Source organism: Meriones unguiculatus, chromosome 3 (assembly GCF_030254825.1).
Source record: "Meriones unguiculatus strain TT.TT164.6M chromosome 3, Bangor_MerUng_6.1, whole genome shotgun sequence".
Classification (NCBI taxonomy): Eukaryota; Metazoa; Chordata; class Mammalia; order Rodentia; family Muridae; genus Meriones; species Meriones unguiculatus.
In genome coordinates, this window is record NC_083351.1 from 138,523,225 (window position 1) to 138,536,663 (window position 13,439).

The window sequence follows — 13,439 nt, forward strand, 5'->3', positions numbered from 1 at the left end:
AAGCAAGCCCCAAGGCTCAAAGCACAGTGCTAAAGAAAAAAGTTACACTGTCCCCAGCTTTTTAAGCAAGCTTCCACATGATAATTAGCACGGCAGTGAGTAATTTAACAGGTGTGATCTTATGTGTAGCAACAATCCCAAAATATCTCAGCCCAAACCACAGTCATTTACCTGCTTTGTGGCCCTTACTTAAGGGGGTGGGAGGGACACAATTCGGAGCTAAGAATTAACAGGGCATGGCACACATGGAAATAAACAAGTTCCGTTGAAAGGAAACCAAATAACGAGAAACAAGGGCATGTCAAAGCACTAAGCTGCCGAGGACACACAGAAACCATTCGGACCACCTCTTTGTTATGTTTGTGTGGCCCAGATACTAAAATACTGATATTCAGAAATCTGAAAACTAAAAGGAAATATACAGTAATTTAGAGAAAGACATTGCAGTCAAAATAGCAAAACATAATTAATGTCTTCATAAGAGAGCTTTAAGACCTTAAAAGTAAAGTATTTTTGCTATGTAAATGAACTTTGCTTTTTTTGTCTGAGTCGTAATGAAGAAGCCACACTTTGTAGGTACCAATTTTATCAATCATTCATCCATCCATTCATTCACAATGGTCTGGGCACGGTTCTGTCGTGAAGAAAACTGTGTTGCTCACAGGGCAGTGAATCCAATTCTTCTCCCTCTGGATTTGGAAAAGAAAATTACACAATCCAAACAAATTAATATTGTGTAGCTAACTAACTAAGTAAGTAACTTAATTTTTAAAAAAGAAGCGACTTTATTCTGGCTTCAGCTGCATCTTGTTCCTGCTATTCTTTTTTGCTTTAAAAAAAAAAACAAACCTGAAGATTTCTTTTTATTTTTTGAAATTCTGATATCATATCATCCCTCCCCGACCCACACACACACTCCAAGCACTCCAATAAAAACTCTCCTTGATCTCTTTCAAATCCATGGCCTCTTTTTCTTTAAACAACAGCTGTGCTGTCTTTGCTGTGGTGGAGGTAGTGTGTGTGTGTACCTGTATATTCCTAAATACCTGTGTATTCTGTTTCTTGTCTGTGTACTTTCAGGGCTACTGGCTTTGGATAACCAACTGGCCCATTCTTCCCTGGAGAAGACTATCTGTCCACTCTCAGCAAAACCCGCCCTTTTCAGACATCCTCACTGCTACTGTAGCCTCTTCCTTCTCTGTATTTATTTCCCCTTTTCCTGATCAGAGCCCCCACTTTTCCTATCTCCCTGATCCAATACCCTTCTCTTTCCCTCTCCACGGCTCCCCAACCCCAGCAATAATATCCTTATTCTCCTGTTTCTGCATCTACTCTCAGTTATATACTCACACCTGAGATGCGCAGTTAGGAAGTCCAGACAAGAGAGAACATGTGATGTTTGCCCATCTGGAGTACCTCACTTTTTCCTAGTTCCAGCCATTTACCTGAAATTTTCGTTTTTCACAGCTGAATAGTATTCCACAGTGTATGTGTGCTATATTTTCATCATCCATTCACCTGCTGAAGCATGTCTAGGTTGTTTATATTTCCTAGCTGTCGTGAACATGGAAGCAATGAACATGGCTGAGCAGTGTCTGTGGAGTAGGGTGTTGTCCTCTGAGCAGATATTAGGAGTGGTATTGCTGGGTCAGATGGCAGACACATTTTTCAGCTTGCTAACGATTTGCACACTGATTATCACAGTGGCTGGGCCAGTTTGTAATCCCACCAATCATGAATAAGGGACATGGCCACATTCTCTCTATAGCATTTGTTATTGGTGGTTTTGTTGACTTTTGCCATTCTGACTAGGATAAGATGGAATGTTAAAGCTGTATGATTTGCATTCCCCTGACTGCAAGGATGATGAGCATCTCTGAGACAGCTCTCAGCCATTTCTATTTCTTCTGAGAACTCTTGGTAATGGACTCTCAAGCCCATTTTTTAATGTTGTTTTCTGAATTCTTTTATACGCTGGATATTAGTCCTGTCAGAACCGGCAAAGACTCTCTCCCATTCTGAGGTCTTCATCTTCCCTTGTTTGTTTTTCTTTCTTTTGTTTTAAAGAGCTCTGGCAAAGTTTTATTAAAGGAAAATTTTCCTGGTTTACTTTTCACCAGTTTGTCCCAGCACGCTGCTAAGACTATGAGAATCCCCTGGGCCAACGACACTGCATACGCTGTCGTATGATCCACACGCTGTGCACAACTCTGTATCATTGCCACTGTAGTGATGGACACCAGTTTTAGCAAGAGTGGCATAGGATTCTACTTCAGATTTCCTCAAAGCTGGGCAGTTGCTGGTGAGGACAACCAATTCGCTCTGCCTTCTCTGCTCATCTTCAGTCTGTATCCCAGCACGTACTTCCCACTTCTCATAACAAGTTGGAGCCTAGAGCTCATCTGCTCCAGAGACTTTTCTGTCTTCTCTGAGGCTACCATGTTCCCGCCTGACTATCCCCACCAAGATCAGCCACCAAGATGGCCAATGAGCGAGAAAGGAAGGAGCCCTAATTCTTGAGCAAGCAGAGTCCCATTCAGGAAGTCCTTCCTTACACCTTATCCTATAGCTCCTGTCAGGTGCTCTTCCAGCAGCTCCAGCGTTTCCGGTATCGCAGCTGGGTTTGTTCCATTATGGAGCTGGTTTTCGTGCAAAGTGATAGGTATGGCTCTAATTTCACTCGACTGCACCTGGACATCAGTTCTTCCTTAGTAAAGACGCTCTTTTCTTCAGCGTATGTTTTTGGCATCTTTGTTGAATATTAAATGGCTGAAGTTATGTATACTCATGCTTGGGTTTCCAATTTTATTCTAGTTCATATGTCTGTTTTCCTGCCAGTATCATATTGTTTTAATTACTCTGTATATATCTTGAGATTTGAAATAGTAATCCTCCCAGCCTTATTCTTTTCCCTTGGGATTTTTTGTTTGTTTTGTTTTGTTTTGTTTTGTGAGTTCATGTGAATTTTAGGATAGTTTTTTCTATTTCTGTGATGAATGGGATAGGGATTTTGATTGGATTGGACTGAATCTGCAAAAGCCTTTTGGTAAAATCATCACTTTCACTATATTGATTCTACCAATCCATGAGCATGGGATGCCTTTCCATTTCCTGGTGCTTGATCCGTCCCCTCAGAAGTTTAAGTTTTTCTCTATAGAGGTCCTTCACCTCCTTTGTGGACTTGACCCCTGTTACTTCCTTTCTATGAGGCTGCTGCGACCTTGAGTATGTCCATAGTCTCTCCCTCTGTGTTTGCTGTCACTGTCTAGAAAAGCTATTGGTTTGTTCCAGGCTGATTCTGTATCCTGCTACACAGCTGAAACTATCATTTCTACAAGTTTTCAGGGAGAGTTTCTGGGATCTCTTATGTAGAATAACTGTCTGCAAGCAGAGGCAGATGGTGTCCTTTCCCTTTCTGTATCCCTTTGGCTTTCTTCTCCTGCCTTTTCAGCACAACACTGAAAAGAATCAGGGACAGTGGGCAGCCTTGTCGCATTCCTGACTTCAGTGGGATGGTGTCAAGCTTAGGTCGATACTAGCTGCACTCCTGCCATTCTGTGTTTTTGAATCAGAGGAAAGCATGAGACTCCCATCTAGCTGTGTTGGGGTTGCCCACGTGCTGCGGCTCTTCTCCCCTGAGCTACCATTCTGCATTTTCAGTGTCAGATCACGGAGTCTGCATGGCAGCTGCTTACAAACATGTGAAAACATCTGGTAATAATGAACAGCCTCCTGAACTTAGAATAAAAATATAACATGCAGTAAAATTTATATTTGAAAACAGTATTTCTTCCTTTCCTTCTTCTCTCTCAGTATTTATAACTTTCCTAGCTTTAAAATTGTCTCTTGAAGAAGGAAGGGACCAAGTACATGCTCAGTACAAAGATCAGTAGAGGCTATTTTAAAGTCACTTTACAATCAACAACTAGCCTGCATACAATCTTTATTTCAGAGTCCTTCCCAGAATGTTGGCCACAGTATGGAGGGTGGAATGTCAGACGCTGCCCTCTCTGCCCAGGTGCACACAGACTGCTCCCACCCCACTGCTTCTCCCTAAAGAGATGAATGCCACAATCTAGGCCTGCACTGGGTCTGCCTTGCTGGGCTTGACAAAACAGACGAGAGATATCACTGCTTCAGAAACCACAGTAATTCATAACAACTCCTGAAAACTATCTTTGCAAAATGTTTTCTTTCTCAGTCTCTTAGTTTAACTAGGAGTCTATTTCTAGAAACAAAGATCCAAAAGCAAACTCTTACCATCATGGAAAGTGTAGTGTGCCTTTACAGAATAATAGCTGAAACAAAACTGTTCCAATTTCTCTAAGTGTCAAACTGGCAAGAAAAGGAAAATCCCAAATACCTATGCCTTTCCTCTTCCCCTACACACATGCTGGCGCACGCGCACACACACACCAGCCCTCTTTTTCTCATATAGTCTAAAAGCTAATAATTTTTACCGTTCTAAAGTCCTTCCTATGCCTATCTTTATTCTTTTAATCATCTGTTTTGAAACAGTAATGTTTTATTTATTTATTATTTGAAACAGTAATGTTTGCCTTTTGTAGATACTGCTTAAGACCAACGTAATCCTCAATATTAGTTCCCAGAGCAAATAGCAACAAGGGTTCTTATTCTTCATCTTTAAGGATGGCCAGTTTTCTGTGAGTCTTATCTGGTGAATGAGACTGTGTTGTCACTGTCATACAGATTGGTGAGATTGGTGACCGCGAAGACTAGAACAAACACCAGTGACTCATAAAGAAAATTTTAGCTCCGCCGATTTTAATCATAGGAAATGTTGTCTTTCTATGTCTTTCTTAAATCTGACAACTAAGGTGAAAGGAAAGTGCTCTGACATAGTGCTTGCTGCTTAGTACACACAAAGTCTTGTCTTCTATTTCCATCACCATGGGAATGGAGAGAAAAAGAAAATTTTCCATTAGAAATTACTATCTTTCATTACTCAGCATCTTATACCCAATGGATCTGGAGAACAGATCATACAAAATGTCTGAGCTGACCAAAGTGAGTGGATGTGTGGTGGACAAGGCTGCTCAGCAAAGTCACGAGATTATTCTGGAAAATGGAAGTTAGATATAATGTATAACGTAGAACTATGGCAAGCAGGAAGAACTTATTTAAAATACTTATTTAAAGGACAATTATTTAAAATACTTTTACCAAAGACCAGCTCACTATGGTACTGTGTCTGGTATTGTGCAGTCTGTATGGTACTGTGTGAAACTAGCTATAGCATTAGACAGATGCTTGAAGACCTGTAAATGATGTAATCGCTACAACTTTTTCAAACCAGAACTTTTGGAAGAGCTTCACACACACACACATATATGGTGAGTATAAATATATTATATTATAAAATATTATATATTTATAATACATAATAAATATATAATATGTCAAGCTATTCCGAGATATATATATATGGTGAGTATAAAAGATAAAACCTTGAGATAATTGCCATAAATTACCAAATCTCTGTAAGCACTGTCTTACGGTGCATGTTCTGAGAGCCCACAGGACGCTTGGAGCACATGGAAGTCACATAAGCACCATCCATGTATTTTCCTTCAGTGTTCTTGTCATAAAGAGCACATTTCCCTTCATTCATGCTGGTCACAGAACCTGTTTTAACTAACCAAGTGGGATGAACTCTGGGAAAGTTCAGAATCTAGACCTTGAAAAGTCCAGCTTCTCAGAGGAGTACACAAAGGTCAGCTCACCAACACGGGCAAAAGCAGGCAGAGGACGAGCGCTGCAGACCAGGCCTCCCAGCTAGGTAGCCTCCAACAGGAGCCCACTCGGTGCTGGGGGCCTTCAGGCTGCCTTTCTGTCCTGAGCTCTTTAGGTGCTTGGATCTGTTCTGTGAAGACTGGTGAAGCCATCCATCTTCTGGAACACACATTTAGAATACCCAGTCAGGTCACTAGGGCAGGGAAAACTCTGCAGTGTGGCTTTGATTTGCCCTGTGCGCAGGAGCTCGGTGACTCCAGGCTCCTCCCTCAGCATGTGTGGTGGGTTTGCTGCAATTCCTGATGATAGCCCCTCGCACAATCATTAGAAATTCACGGTGACAAAAAATGGACGGATGGCTGGCTGGCTGGCTGGATAGATGGATGGCTTTATGGACGGATGGATGGCTAGATGGACGGACGGATGGATGAACAAATGAATGGAGAGGGTGCAGATGGTGCCTTTGTCTCGGGAACACTCCCTGAAATCCCTACCACGCTGTGAGGAGGACCAGGGCCATGCTCTGCCAACCAGGAAGGAAGAAACTGCAGCTGCCCTTCCCAGCATCCCATGCTAAAAAGAAAGAGCTGAAGACTCCCAGGGCCAGCCCTCACAGTAATAATAGTAACCCACTGCTGTTTGGAGCCACCTAACTTCAGCATTGCTTTCTGTGCAGCAATGATAACTGGAAGAAACACTCCTTAAAAATGCACTTCAAAAATGTCACCACCATTTAAAGTCCAGCAAAACTCAGGAACATTTGGTTTTAGTGATTACTAAGATAGCAAGGTGGAAAAACAACAGCAATGCCTAACTTTTAAGACTTGCTGATGATTCCATTTAGCTTAAATTAAAACAAAACAGGATTCAGTATTTAAAATCATAGAGGGTCATACAAATACTGTTCTTTCTAAAGTTAATATTGGAGAAATCATTTAGTCCTGAGAAAATAAGGGCAGCACCATAAGTTTGAGAAAAGGGCAAATGGGTAAGATGGATTTTACTGCTGTAAAATATAGCACTTAGCTTAACACTGTATCCTACGTGCTCGGCATCATGTAGCCCACATCATATGAAGAACTAAATATGACAGAGCATAGAGCACTGAACTCTACCAAACATGCTAGTTTATATTACTCAGAACCGAGGGACAAAGACATTGACGAAGCACTGTGTATAGGAGAAACAGCAGAACTCCTGTTCACAAATATTTTCCCTTGAGAGGGGTATAGATTATAGCCTACTGCCTCTAAATGTCATATTATCCCACAGAATGTGCTTAATCCACATACATTTCACAATTACAGATGCTTTGGTATCACACTCTTCCAACCAGATCTAAGAGCGACGTTTACTGATGAAGGGTAAACCTCATCTCCAATGGCGTTGAAACCAGCAAATGCCCAGCTAGAAGGCAGGCCCTGTGGCCAGCACGCCCCGCGAGAGCCGCGGCCTATAGAGCCGAAAAAAGTGTACGGAACACTTCCTTTGTAGAGTAATAAAGAACAGGAAAAGCTAGATGTCCACATACACCATACATCTTCAAATTTCTCACATATTAAAGAATTTTAAAAATTAAAGAAAATGTAAACTCACATGCTCTACCAAATATTTAATGTAGTAAAATTTTCTGAAAAAAAAAAAAAAAGAGAAATTCAGTGAATTACTCAACTTCTGAACAACTTTTAAAACAGTCACTGAAGGACTTTCTCAAAAGCAAAGCTACATCTGGCTAGAAGCGTTAAGGCCTTGTCTTCCACGAGGCTCTGAGCTTCAAGCTTCAACTGGTAGATTTCTCTCCTGCCACTACCGAGCACACACTAAAGACAGTCTGCATTCTCTGACGTGACCCCCAGGCTCCACTAAGCCGAGGTTGAAACCATGCCCGAGCCTTTCCATATTCACACAGAGCTGCTCTTGGGCTGTAAAGGGGCCTTTGAAAGAGAGAAAGTGAGCATAATGGGGAGAAAGGAACTGGGGAAGAGAAAAAGCCTCTTTTGTACGGTTTGAATTATTTATTCAGCCAAGCCATGAACTCACTATTTCTAACTAACTCTACCGGGCACTCTCAATAGTGAACCCCAAGAAGGAAAGGCTGCAAGATTATCACTCCTTGACCAACCTCTAACATTTTTTCTTGTTTAGGAATAGTTTAATCACATGACAGATTGTGTTGTATCCAAAATTTACATCTTTAATTTTAAATTTTGTAAAGCTGACCAAGATGCCAATTTTTAAGTGACCCCAAATCAGCAAGTAGCTTTCAGGAGCAGCTTTTGGGCAATAACAAAGCCTCCTCTGTCGTCAGTGCAGGCACCCAGTGCGGATGCGCTCATTGGCGAACCTTACTCCTGCCTGACAGATAACCAAGCGTCTTAAACTGGAGACAAATCTTTCTCTGCGGCTGAGTGCTGTTGAGATTTACTTCACAGAGACTCTAGAAAGGAGAGCCTGGCTCTTGATCAGCAGAGACAAGCTAGAGTCAGATTTCTCCCAAACCATTAATAACACTTGCTTCTCTAAATTATTAATAGTGATGAAGTCTCCTCTGAATAAGGGCAGAGATAGGCTCTTGCTTCCTGAAAGAAAAAACAGGTCTAGTCTGCACTCCAATGGATGAACAGTCCTGCCCCATTTTCCCACAAAACAATTTACTTTAAAAATGTGAACAAAGAGCCAACAAATACACCAACGTATTTACAACAAAGCTGCTAACAGAACTAAGAAAGAATCCCCCAATAAGTGGCCTTGAGAAAACTGAATGTGTCTCTCTGTAGAAAGGGATGAGACTCTGACCTCACAACATGCACAAAAATCAGGTCAAATAAAACCTAAACACCAGACTGCAAATTACAGCAGACACAGGAGAAGAACACGGGCAGACACAGCCTGTCACGGGCGATAACTTTTGGAGACATGATTCTAAAACACAGAGAAGAGAAACTTAACAAACTGAAACATAAACTTAACATATATTCACAAAAAGAAAAGCTCAAGACTGAAAAGACAACCTACCAGATTGTAGAAAAAAATATTTGAATCATATCTGATTAGACATTAATATCTAAAACCTAGAAAGAACAAAATCTACAGCAGAAATAAATCTGAAGTTGCTGGAAATACATTTCTCAGACTATAACATAAGAGTTGAGGGTTGGGATACATTGGTTCAATTATAGCAAAATATTAGTTCACAAGTAAAGATCTGTGACTTCTCTGCCTCAGGTAAAGAAGCAAAGGTCATGGTGGTGAAGACGGCTTCTGATACGTACTATACATGTGAAGATGGCTAGGAAGTGCTCTCAAGACAAGAACTCAGAGACAGCACACTTGTTAGCTTAATTAAGCCATTTCACAGTACATTCATAATAAAATCATGTTGTTAGTATAAATACATTTAATTTTTCAACTTGAAAATAATCAAAGCATTCCTTAATTTGTGAACAAGTGAATTATATTTGTACGGGTATGCTACAAGTTAAAACCTACACAGAACACGTCTTCTGGAGACTATCTACATACTGCTTAACATTATACATCTTCATACTTTCCCTACTTGAACTATGTAAAAATCCCTACGCTCAGCAGTATCTACATAATTTTACTTGACCTCATTCTTGCAAAGATATAAACCACAAGTTTCAGACCAGGAATCCACATGTTGGAAGGAAAGACTCCTGCAATTTGTCCTCTGATCTCCACACTTCAACACTGACAAACCAAACAACATGTTAAAAATACACGAACATTATGAAAAGGGCAAGCAAGAGGGCTCAGCAGTGGGGATGGGGGGCAGGGGCTGCGTGACCTGAGACCGGCTGCTGGTGGAAGGAGAACCCACACAAGTTGTCCCCTGCCTTCCACATGTGTGCCATGTCACACATACCTGCACACGCGATCCATAAATGTTTTGTTCAAACTCCCCTAACCCCCTCCCTAACTCTGCCTGTCTCTGGGTTCATCCACTCTCCTTCCTTCTATTTTCCCCCTAGAAAAGCCAGTGGTAAGACACCAGCACTGGTCCCTCCCAATGACGGTTTTTACGCAGTGGGACAGGGGCTGGCAGAGCAGTGAGAACCTGTACACACAAGACCTATGCCCCCAGCACACAGCACGACAAAGGCTAAACCCATGCTTCTGGTAATTAATCCTGAGATAGTGTCTGGGATTCCCTGCCGGAGGATAAAGATTAATGTTTTCAAAGCATATCAGGACTATGTGCCGCCAAGTCCAACAACTCTTATCCTGGATCTCTGTCATGAGGACAAAGATACAAACTTTCAGACAAATTTTCAGAGCATATACCCAGGACAGGGGAGAGCTCAATGGTAGAGCATGTGACAGCAAATATTCATGTCAGGTATCTGCGGGGAAGGACTACATCCCACCACACAAACCTAACAGGTCACCAAGCGTTACGGACGTTTTAGTTAAAGGCATTTCCAATGACAACTGGCATCTGTGGATAAAGTTTAAGAATCTATCCTAACTGAGCAGACTTGTTACATGGAGAGTCAGCCAGCTATGGGTGGAATCTTGTATCTTACACAGGTGCTAACTCTATGTGAGAAGAAAACCACCCCAAGCTGTGAGACTTGAATCTGCCTGTTGCTAGGGACGTGGCTTCGTAAGCAACATGCTTCTTGTACAGCACAATGACCCATGCTGGGTTCCCTAGGGCCTACATGAAAAGTCAGGGGCACTGACCTCCCCCCTCAGCACAAAAAGGGAAGGGACAAGGGACAAATAACATCAAGGTTATCTGATAAAGCCTCAAGGAATCAGATATTTACCTAAAGGTATACACAACACAGGAAAGTGTGATACACACATGTGGCACGCCCGCACACACATTGAAGTTAGGCCACTCGGGCTGACACTGCCTCTCAGGGGTCGAGGGTAGACCCCAGACCACAAAACTTGAAAGATTCAAACTGGCTCTGACCGGGAAGCTCCTTTCCTGTGTCTCCCCTTCATGGTTCCAGAAAATGCTGTGCGCACTTGCCAAAGGAGGGGCAATTTAGCAGTTCTGCCCAGGGCAGCACTTCTGAACTACAACGGCCGGCAAAGCCAGACACCCATAGAGACGCCTTCACCTGAATGTGGCATTCACATGCGCAGAGTAGCTGATAGCTGTCTAATGGGATTAGGACCCACTCAACAAGAGGGAAGCCATGCCTTATTCTGGAAACCTAAGTAGCTTCATGGTGCCTAGGAACACTCTGTTAGCAGTGTTCTAGACTAGCATTCCTTACACCATTCTAAATGCTATCCCCATGCCCAAGGAAAACACAGCCACGCCAACGCAAAGCAGCCTCGTGTACAGCAGTGGGAGGCCACCACAGAAACCACAGCTCCTGCGTCTGTGACGTGGGGAACACTGCAGAAGAGGGGAGAAAGGACGAAGAGCCAGAAGAGCCTCTCCTAGAAACAGCTGCAGAACATGGCGACTGATGACGGGGACACTTGCCCAGGGCCGCACGGCTAGACAAAGAACTACAGGCAACTAGTACCTGCTAGAGGAAACGAGCCTCTCCAAGAGAGGAGCCCCTCATTGGTTGTCAGGTGCTCAGCCCCGACACTAACACACAACAAAATGCACTCAGAAGCTTGTATCTTTGTTTGTGTACACACACATATGCAGCAATATGAGAAAAAGATGCCACGGACTTGAGAGCCGGACAGCGGCATGGCATGGGCTGGAGAGAGGAGCGCTGGAAGGGGGAAGGTGGGAAGACGCAGGGGAAAGCTGGAATAATTCTATTTCAATTCAAATATATTTAAAAAGACAGTACAGCAAAGTAAAATAGCCAGGGCTGCTCCTTTCACGCGTGCGCTTGTAATCCCAGCCCTGGGGAAGCAGCAGCAGGCAAGCCCTCGGCCTCACCGCCAGTCCACCAGTGAATCCCCGATCCAAACGGCCATGCTGAAGAGCGAGCACGGCTCCCAAGAATCCACAGGCCGACCCAGAGCCTCCACACACACACACACACACACACACACACACACACACACACAGACCCTTTCTCAGTCCTGGGGATGGTGTTCAGGGGGTGTGCAAATTACATTAGCATAGGTCCACTTCCTTACACTCCTAGCCCTTGTGAACAAATAAAACTAGAACTACACAATTAATTTCTTTCCTGTCACCTTATGAAATAAAAAAATAATATCTAAGTTTCCTACACTTGACCGACTTCGGGTAACAGTTCTCCACCAGCCGCTAGAAGAGAAATCTCCACAGGTGTTCTGAAAAAGTGCAGGCCCAGCATGGTGACTGCCTCTAATCTCAGCGCCTAGGAGGCCATGGCAGGCAGATCTTTGAGGTCATCACCCTGGTCTATGCCGCGAGTTCGAAGTCAATCAAAGGTGTGTGAAAGCCTGAGAGAAAGAAGTCGGCAGCCCAGGACCCGGGAAGGGTTCTGACTTAGAGCACTGCCCACTTACTGAGGGGTCGGCCCTGAGCTGCCTCAGAACTCACTGTGGAAAACCTGCAGGGCACACCTTCAGGCCAAGCAAATGGCTCGGTCGGCAGAAGTTCCCTCTGAGAATGATGAACCTGTTAAGCAGGTAAGATTATGCTTTGAAGGCCGAAGGCATAGGTATTTATGTGTGTAACCTAATGAGACTAAGTTCCCTTTGCACATCAGAAAGAAAATACACTAAAAGGCACTGAAGAAAGACTATTTTATGACAAGTTATTTTTCTACTTTATTAGATATTTCACTGCACTCTTCAATAAGTGCTCCCTTCCTCACCTTTTCAACACATAATGAGAATACTGAGATGCAAATTTTACTTCAAAAGAGAAAAACCGAGCACAATAGTAAACAGTTTCACTTCTTATTTACTATTGCTAGAGGAAGCACTAGGAACAGGCCCTCAGGCAGGGCTTCCTGCAGCCCTCATGGAAGGAGAACCAACTCACAACGTTGCTCATTGCCTGTTGCCCTCCACGTGTGCCATGGCAAGCACACACCCACACAAACAAAGACAAAGTTTAAAGTAAATCAAGGAAACGGTACTCTTTCCAAAGCCCTCGTGTGCTGTACGAACCGGCAAGGCATCTTTGGAGTACCCCAAAAAGGCCCTCTGTTCCTTCGGGCTTCTGCACGCTCAGGGTTTCCACACCAGCTTCCAGACTCACAACACCACTCTAAGCGGAGTTTTGAAAACCAACTATTTATCTACAAGAGACAACTGAGGGCGCTGGCACACCCACGCCAGTGGGAGCTTTCTTCTGGCCATGTCTGCAGAGGTCAGAGCCTTCCTTCCACGTGGACACTGACACTGCTTTTCCTCAGAAGTGGGTGGTGAGACAGGGTGCCTGCTACAGTGTAACAACTGGTAGCTCTCTGTCACATGGTCCCCAACAGTGACGGGCCCTCTGCTAACCAACCAAATTCAGGAAGGAAATGGCCGCTGCTTCCCAGCCAGACCACGCAGCACTCTGCCTCAGCTCTCTCTGAGATGACTCACACTGGACAAATTTCAAGGTCCTTTCCCACTGAAGTTCCTCATTTCATTTTTCTTTCCCTTAAGTCTTTCTCAAAGGTGCAAGTCAGAGTAAAAGAAAGTGTTTCACCTTCGTGTGTAGAGCTGCCCTTAGGATACTTTCTAATTTTTCCAGTATTGCCAAACTCTGAGAATAGAGAAAATCTGATTTCCTTTTTAGCAAAATATCC

The 13,439-nt window shown here is 43.3% G+C and overlaps 1 protein-coding gene and 1 pseudogene across 3 annotated transcripts in view; both read right to left on the bottom strand.

The window, feature by feature from the left end:
• Positions 1-13,439, bottom strand: part of Zeb1 (zinc finger E-box binding homeobox 1) — a 168,153-nt gene that overhangs the window by 132,186 nt on the left and 22,528 nt on the right. The window lies entirely within an intron of this gene.
• LOC132653152 (large ribosomal subunit protein eL30-like) lies at positions 818-5,232 on the bottom strand (annotated as a pseudogene).